The sequence below is a fragment of the Euprymna scolopes genome, chromosome 18 (genome assembly GCF_053919585.1).
Source record: "Euprymna scolopes isolate OS-2025 chromosome 18, ASM5391958v1, whole genome shotgun sequence".
Classification (NCBI taxonomy): domain Eukaryota; kingdom Metazoa; phylum Mollusca; class Cephalopoda; order Sepiida; family Sepiolidae; genus Euprymna; species Euprymna scolopes.
In genome coordinates, this window is record NC_136499.1 from 65,562,674 (window position 1) to 65,572,408 (window position 9,735).

General features: G+C 33.8%; 1 protein-coding gene across 1 annotated transcript in view; it reads left to right on the plus strand.

Annotated features, from left to right (window-relative positions):
* The window catches only part of LOC145297647 (uncharacterized), a 40,796-nt gene that overhangs the window by 17,383 nt on the left and 13,678 nt on the right, over window positions 1-9,735 (plus strand). The window lies entirely within an intron of this gene.

The following is a 9,735-nucleotide window of genomic DNA, read 5'->3' on the forward strand; positions in this document are numbered from 1 at the left end:
TTTGTCAAAAGAGACTGTAAGAACTTGGATTTGAATGAGAAAATGTTTTCATAGATTTAAATGTGAGTGGGATGCTATTGTGCATATTTTTATGAGAAAGTCGGTCACAGTCACTACCAATATGTAGTACTTACAAGTGCTAGCCATGGGTCAGTAGTTTAGGCCCCCACTCTCTCTCTCTCTCTCTCTATATATATATATATATATATATATATATATATATATAGATTATTCATTGAACTTTTGAATAGTCAAGTCGCTGCCTGATGATATCTGTTGTTTGATTGAAACAAGTGGCTATTTGTAGCAGCGGGATGTGAGCATGTTTATATAACAATAAACAAGTATGTAATATATATATATATGTGTGTGTGTGTCTGACAATGGATTTTGTATGCAATATAATAATTAAAACTATATTTTTATATGAATGTCTACTTACGTTTATCAATTATTTGACTATAGATCTGGAAGATCCCATAGAGAAGATTCCCTATCAAAAAATTTGAGAGTGAAAGGTATGTCTCCCCTTTGACCAGCAGAAGAAGAACCAGCTCGGAAAAAATTACCCAAAGAAGTTTTTGAGCAAGAAAACAAAGCCTTCATGCAAAATTCTTAATCATGAGAGTAGGGTGGGTTTAGATTTTTTTTCTCAGCACTTTGTGTAAAATTAATTTTAGTTTTCTGTTTAGGAAATTAATCCAATCTCTAAAACAAGTTGATGAATATTGTGGCTGAAATGAATTGCTAATTATATGTAAGAATATGTCTGATGTTTAACCAGGAAATTGTAAATGTATAAAGTTATACATGATATTTATTAGTGTTGGCACTATTAATTAGAATCGGAAAAATCAGAACTTTTGTGGAAAATTTTGGCATAATTTTAGATTACAAAAACTTTTAATTTTTATTTTCTTGACAAAAAACAACAAAAAAAATGAAACAAACACGAATGTAATTATTTGTTAGAAGTTGTCCATTTACAATATAAGACTAAGGGTCACAGAATCACGTTGCAAATCCCATTCCTAGATTTAGCATTGATTCTCAGTTTAATTTATATTTTTTTATTGGTCAATTATGGTAAACAAAATAAATATTCTCAAGTTCACTTACCTATTCCTTTAGTAAACCTTTTTGCACCTATTTGACAAACGTCTTCATGCCACCGCCCAAAGTTTCCCTGTTGGTGGGGCATTAGAATACACTGCAGAGAGTAAAAGTCCCTCAATGGGACCACCGGTTGACCATTGGTGGCAACCCGTAATGTGTAAGGACGGGATCCTGGTGGTTGAGCAGATCATGTTCAAGGTCCTATTAAGACATGAGATGCAACACACCACTTTGGCCCTTACTTGGTCTGAGATGGACGGTTTGATAGGTCCAATCCAATCAATTGGTTGATCATGACTAGCACTAAATCAGACAAGTACAACAAGAAAATATGCTAACATCCCCACATTAGGCAATAAACTGATTTAGTAAGCGGTGGCTGAAGTTCAATCAACTTGCTGAAGAATGGATAAAACATGGCTGGAAAACTAACATCTTTTCTAAAAATGATGCCATTAGAAAAGACGAAGGAAACACTGGTGCTTGAGTCCATCAGCAGGATGAGTATACATCTCCTGTATTATCGCGTTGGGGCGAATGCCCCCCCCCCAAAAAAAAAAAAAAAACACTTCCCACTTAAGGCTCCTAGGCTGGTGGGGAGCAGGAGAAATGAAAAATCCAAAATATGTAAATGGCAAATAAAAAGCATCAAAAAAGAAACCACTGAAGTTTCAGATAAATCAAATTCAGGTTCAGAAACAGAATCACAAAACCAAAATCTAGTTCCAAATCTTCCTTATTTTATAATTATTGAAGCAACCGAAGGAGAACTATAGTGAGCCGTTTATACCTACCAATTTACTTTGTCTAGATCAAACACACACACACAGAACAAGCTGTGCGTAGTAGTACACATACGTATGGAGTGGAGCATGTTCTAATTTCTTTACCGATCGGTATATCCAATCCCAACAGAACCGATAACAAAAGTGTCTCCTTTCAAAATAGAGAAAATTTTTTCTAGCATCAAACCAAAAATGGTCAAGAAACTAAATAATTGCACACTACTAGTGGAAGTAGAAAGCCAAAACCATGATAAAGAAATCTTTAAATGGAGACTTTTTAACAACCAAATCTACCCCCACAAAACACTGAATACCCATAAAGAAGTGATCAGGAGTTCAGAACTATCCTTGTGCTCCTTGGAAGAAATTAAAATTAACCTAAGAAATCAAAATGTTATCGATGTAAAAAGAATAAAAATTAAAAAATATGGTGAAACTATAGATACAAAATCCTACATCCTGACTTTTAATACCCATCAAATCCCAAGTAACATCAAAATAGGATATGAAAAAATAAACATAGAACCGTACATACCAAACCCTCTCAGATGCTACAACTGTCAAAGGTAAGGACACCATCAAGACCGGTGCACACGCTCTTCAATATGCATGAGGTGTGGAGAAAATGAGACCAATATAGATTGCCAAAAACTGCTAAAAAGACCATAGTGCAAACTCAAAAGAATGCGACAAATGGAAGAAAAAAAAAAAAAAGAAATTACTAGAATAAAATATACCAAAAATATAACCTTCCAAGAAGCTTCTAACCTAGCTGAAAATACAAGATACTCTGAAGTAACAACAACAAAAAAACATACAGCATATCACCGGACCAAATAAACCAAACAACAAAAGCAAACCTGTCAAACATCAAACCAGAAAACATTATGGAATTACTTAATGAAATAAAGGAACTGATGGAAGAGTTAAACAAAAAAACTATAAAACAAATCAACAGCGAAAATAAAGACTGAACAAGACTCCCAAACCAAAATTGAACAAAACTTCCAAACCAAAACTTAACTCAAAAGACTCACAAAACCCCAAAGTGCTACATCACCATAGAAATAACCCCTCTCACCAAAAAAAAAACAAAAAAAAACAGACATCAAAAAGTGGCCGTGAAGGAAAAGGAAACAAGCCACCAACCAACAAAGTTTAAACCAAAATAAACAGATCACGTTCAACTTCCGGACCAAGAGACTCTCTCCAAAACAGATTTGAGGAAATGGACACAGAAGATTGAAGATCAGACACCAACGACTAACAAAAGTTAAAAATATATATATACATTTGTATTCCTGTCTGTTTGTTTGTTTGGTCCGCTACTTTACTCTTTCATTTATTTCTATATATAGTATGATTCTTACAAAATATACAATTAAAAAGCCACCTCATTTGCATATTGCATTAAGGAAAATCGATTTTACTAAATAACGGTATGTTAATGTTTCTAGCGAGAGAATTTTTAAGTGTTCTATTTAAAATTGTTATTTAATAAACATTAAATAACAATTTAATTGATAATATATTTAATTTATTTGGAATTATTTCCAACATCGAATTTTTTAAAGGCGTACAGTTATCTCTTCTAGAAACTTCGAAACATAAGAATAAACTCTTCATCAAATAAATAATTTGGTAATCTCAGTAAGTTTCTAGCTTGAAAAAATAATTCCGTGTAGACAGAAAAAAAATTTTTTTTTTCTTTTTTTTTTTTTAAATATTAAAAAAAGAAACACTTATGAATAAACTGAAAAAATTTTGTTTGTTTTTAATATTCTTGAAACGACTATACAGAAACTTAAATTGATTTGAATTCAAACTTCAGCCACACTTTTAGAAACAAAAAAGACCCTCCACCCCTCAAAAAAAGCAAATTACCCCAATAAAAAGCAAATCGAAAACTTCCTTTTATTTACAAAAAAAAAAAAAAAAAAAATACAAGTGAAAAAAATGCCTTTACAAAAAAAAAAAAATCCATATTATGCACACGTTTGGCTTATTTTTTTATTTATTTTTTTCGGTCATTCAGGCACTTGCTACTATTTTTATTGAAACAAAAGTTGTTTTGATTTATTTTTATTTTAGGGGGGGGGGGGTTCTTAACGCATGGACAACAAAAAGTGCTCAATATCCGGAGAATAGTTTCTTCTCTTTGTATCCCTTCTGCCGAAATAGTGTCACAGACTTCTTTTTGGATGATTACATTTACATGTTTTTATCCATTCTTTTATTTTTCAAATTGTTGCCCATGATGAAAATGATTAATATCCTTAGGTGTGGTCAAATGGAACTTCATGTCAATCCAGGCGATGCCGGGTACCCATGCTAGTAAATACATAAAATCTAATCATAACCCCCAAAATCATCCAATGGAACTGCCGGGGCCTAAAATCCAACATAAATGACCTATTACCTCTCATAACAAACCATCAATCAGCCATCATATGTCCCCAAGAAATCTGTTTAAAAGCTGAAGATAAAATAAATATAAAAAAAACTACAAACAATACAATCACATCCACAATACTCAACAGAGCCTCTGGAGGAGTATCTATACTTATTAGAAATAATATCCTACAAAGCAAAATAAATCTAAAAACGAATATTTAAGCCATTGCTGCAGCAGCTACACCACACAGAACTATAGATATCTGCGCTATCTATATCCTACCCCAAGATCCAATAAACGAAAAAAATCTGAACAAAATAATAAATCGGTTACCCAAACCCTTCTTACTGATTTTAATAGTCACAATGATATATTGAGATCTGCATACTTGGATAAGAAAGGAAAAACTCTTAAAAAAATTATTAATGACAATGACTTGTGCATATTAAGTAATAAATCCAATACATACCTTCATCCCACTTCAGGCACCTACTCAGCATTAGATCTATCTTTGTGTGACCCTATTATCCTCATGGACTACAACTGGAAACTTCTAGGAGATTCATGGAATAGCAACCATTTTCCAGTGATTTTTAACAAATCTGAAAGAAACAAAAATCCATCTCTCCCGATGGAAAATAAAATAGCAAATTAGGAGGAATATAAAAAATAATGCCAACAAAAACTCTCAGAGGAAGAAAACCCAAATAAATCTATAGAATATTTTTCTAAAACATTACTAGCCATTGCACATGAATGTATACCTAAAAGTAGCAGACCTAACAAACAACAAAGAACCTAGTTTAACGATGAATGCCAAGATTGGAGACCTTTATCAAAGAAGCTTTCCTGGTGCTACCAGATCGGGCTGTCTATTGACTTCCTGAGACAAAATGCACCTACATAGATTTTCTATTTTTGTTTTCTATTCTCTTTCGTAAAACTTAATTATGTTCTACAAAAACAACAACCCCCTCCCCCTCTCTTTTCCTTTTCCTTCCCTACTTTCCAACCCCCCGTCAGCCCCCCTCTCTCCCCTCCCTTTTTTTTTTTTTTTTGTTTTTGCCCTGTTGGTAGGGCACTAGAATAAGCCAACTGCCCTCCTGCAGAGGGTAAAAATCCCTCAATGGGGCAACCAGTTAGCCGTGGGTTGCTACCCGTAATGCCTTAGGACGTGATCCTGGTGATTGAGCTAACCTAGACCTGGGTGCATAAAAGTCTAGGCGCTGCAACACATTACTTTAGCCCTTACTTCGACTAGACGGGCGGTCGGAGAGGCCCGATCCGACCAATCGGCCAGTTACGCCAAGCCCTAGCACTTACATCCAAAGTACCAACTACCACAACAAAGAACAAAACTTAAAGGTACTCCCATCTTTTTTTTTATTTTATTTTTCTTCCCCCACTACAAAAAATAGGAAAACCAAATAAGTGCTAGAAGGCGGTGGCAAGGGTCAATCAATTGGAAAGACCAGAACTCAACACTCCATCTGAACCAATGTATTTTTGAGGACATATTGAACAGAAAATATAGTGCTTGAGAACTCCTTACCAAAAGAGTATATCCTCCACGTAGCCCCGACATGGTCAAGGCGAATGGGTTTCCCCCTTACTATGCCCCAATTTTGGACTCCGAGGTGGGTAGGGAGCGTGGTTGGTGAAATATAAATCCCTAAATCCATAGCTGATAAAAACAAATGCATCCCCCTCAAAACCCTTAAAAAAAACCCATTCCTCTGACTCTGACCTCTCAAGCTCAGATGAAGAACAAAAATTCAAAACTAGAAAACCGTTCCAACTATAGACGAAGGAAACTTCCCACAATTCTTGGTTATTGAATTAATCGAAAATAAAAAAAATTGGAAATTTATCACCTTTTCTAATAGAAATTATCCACAAAAAGTAAACCAAAAATGATCAAAAAAACAAAAGATGGAAATCTACTAGTTGAGATAACCAATCTTAGAGATGCTCAATCTCTACTCAAAATGAAGAACTTCCACGAGTACAAGTGCAAAGTCTATCCCCATAAAACACTAAACACTTTGAAAGGAGTAGTTTGAAGTTATGGACTATTGCTAGCAACTGAAGAAATAAAAACTGAATTAGAAAAATAGGGAATAATCAACCACATCCGCATAAACATAAAAAAAAAACAATAAAATAATAACCACCAACACATATACATATTAACGTTCAACAAACCAACAATACCTAAGGAAATAAAAATTGGTTACTTAAATGTAAAAGTAGACCAATATATCCCAGCTCCATTAAGATGTTTCCATTGCCAAAAATATGGACATCATAAAGAAGCCTGTAAAGGAATAAAAATATGTGGAAAATGCGGCAACAAGAGCCTGACCACACCGAAAAAAAATGCATAAATGAGGTGAAATGCGCTAACTGCAAAGAAGATCACCCAGTCTTCTCTAAAATATGCAAAACACATAAAAAAGAGAAATTATAGAAGTAAAATACAAAAAAAAACACAACCTTTCCAGAAGCCAGAAAAATAGTTGAGACGTACATGAAAGACAACACATATGCTGAGACAACAAAAAAGACAACTAAACCATACCAACATAATGAAATACATGATCAATATAGGGAGCTGATAAACAAACTGATTACATTAAACATTAAAGAATGGCCAGAATTTCAAAATAGCCTAAAATAAAAATACTAAAATCTGGGAAACAAAATAGAAATAACAAATCCAAACAAAGAAAATAATATTCCATCCACAACAGAACCATTAAAGAATTATCACAGAAACCAACAAAACAACCACCAGAAATTGATAAAAACATAAGCAATGATAAAAAAGCAAATAAAGAACGTTCCAGAAAATAAGAAAACCAAACAATAGACACTTAAAATAGATTCCAAATTCTAGAAAAAATGGAAACCGAAAACACCCAAGAAAAAAAAAAAGAAACCAAACACAAGTAATCAAGAGGGGAAAAAATGAACAAGAAGCCAAAACAGCAACATCTCAAGCAAGATCCAGATCGACATCCAGATCCAAACAAAAAAAAAAGAAAAAACCCAGCAAAACACTTCACCAAAGACACAAACTCTGACTAAAGATAAACCCTTACTTCTAAAGAGATGGAAATAGAGGAAAACTAAACAACCTCATGGATAGAAATAAAACACAACAAATTATCCAATGGAATTGTCGTGGAATAAGATCTAACTATAATGAACTTCTTATACTTATCTCACTATTCAACCCAGCCATTGTTTGCTTACAAGAAACCTTCCTACAAAACAATAACCATTTCAAAACAACAAACTATGAACAATACAACTATTTCCATAACACAGGCCTTCATGCTAATGGAGGCACCTCAATTCTTGTAAGAAATAACATACCTCAATGCAATTTCTCTGTCAAAACAAATCTCCAAGCAATTACAACTCAAGTCACATTACACAAAACGATCACAATCTGCTCAATATACCTCCCTCCTCATGAACCAATAAATGAAAATGAACTAGAAAATTTAATAAAACTACCATCTTCACCATTCATTCACCTAGGAGACTTTAACTGCCACAGTACGTTATGGGGATGTGAAGTTACAAACTCAAAAGGAAACAAAATTGAACAACTAATTAACAAAAATAACTTGTGCCTTCTCAATCAAAAAAATCCCACATACTTAAATCCAACAAACGGATCAACTAGTGCCATTGATCTTACCATGTGTAATCCATCAAACTTCTTGGATTATACATGGAGCACTTAAAAAGAACCCTGTGGAAGTGATCACTTCTCTATTATAATCAATTACAGTAACTCCATCCAAAACCACATACCCAGGTGGAACACAAAGCCAACTGGACCGAATTTAAAGAACTTTGTTCACTAAAATTAACAGAACATCAAATCCAAACAATAGAAGAATTCACGGAAGTACTCATAACAATAGCCAAAAACTGCATAACCAAAAACTTACAGCCAACCCCACAAACCCACCACACAATAGCACTTTAAATCCAAACCGTAAACACCTTTTTGACCAAAAAGAAAATGCAATCAAAACCTTTGGACTTAGAATAAAATCAATTTCCAAAGAAGCAAATCTACCCATAACCAAAATTCACAAAACTGTCCTACTCAAAACCCCTCCCTGGAAAATCGTATCCCCTAACATCGACCTAAGTAAGTAAATATGAAAAGAAACCTACTCATCCAATAACTTATGATAATCTCGATAAAATCAAAGAAAAGTATCCAGACCACACACCCATCTATACAGATGGGTCTAAACAAAATAACGCAACAGCCAGTGCAGCAATACTCAATAAATCAATAAAAAAACAATCAACCCCCCCCCCTAATAGAAACCTCAATCTTCAGTGCTGAAATACATGCTCTAATCCTAGCTCTCAAACTCGCCTCCAATAACAAAAAAAACAAACAAATTTATAATCCTTTCAGACTCCCAATCTACTTTAAAAGCGATTAAAAATAAAAAGATGGACAACCCCCTAATCGCAAAATTACTCCAAAAATTAACTGAATTAAACGGTAAAAAAATCATTTTCTGCTGGATATCGAGCCATTTTGGTATTAAGGTAATGAATTAGCAGATTCAGCAGCAAACAACGCCTTAAATCTCCCAATCGATGCAAATTTTAAAATTCCATACATAGATCTAAAAAGACGTATCAACGCATACACAACAGAGAAATGACAAACCTACTGGAATGAACACCCTAACAACAAACTTCACGAAATCATGCCAAAAATCAAAAAACAAGAACAAAACACGAAATTAAACAGAAAAGAAGTAAAACTAACAAGAATAAAAATAGGCCATACTCACTTAACTCACTCATATCTCCTAAAAAATAGAAAGACAATCCATCTGTATACCTTGTCAAACACCACTCACAATCAAACACATATTAATTGAATGTACTGATTTTGTAACAGGTAAGAAATCGATTCTACAAAGAAAACAATATTAAAGAATTATTTGATAAAAACAATCCCCACATCATACTCTCCAATCTTAAAAAAATTTAAAAAGAACCCTTTATACAACGGTCCTGGATATGACCTAAAACTATATCCGATGGTGAGGCCCCAGCTTTACTTGCCGTTGCTCCCAGGTCCACTCTGACCCGGAGTGGTAGTACCTGTTAGGGTCCCAACTATGAGTTAAATAGAAACTGACTTGAAAAAAACAAATATATTCTATTAAAAAATCGTTCCTCAAAATCACTAGATTCGGCATTAAATAACCTGAAAAAGGTTGATATGCCATAAAACAAAACCAACCAACCAATGAAAGAAGCTTTCATTAAAAAAGAAAATCCAATGGCTATCTTTTTTTTTATTTAGAAAAGCGTATGATACAACATGGCGACAGGGTATAATAAAAGACCTATACAATCTTGAATTAAAGGGCAGACTACCCA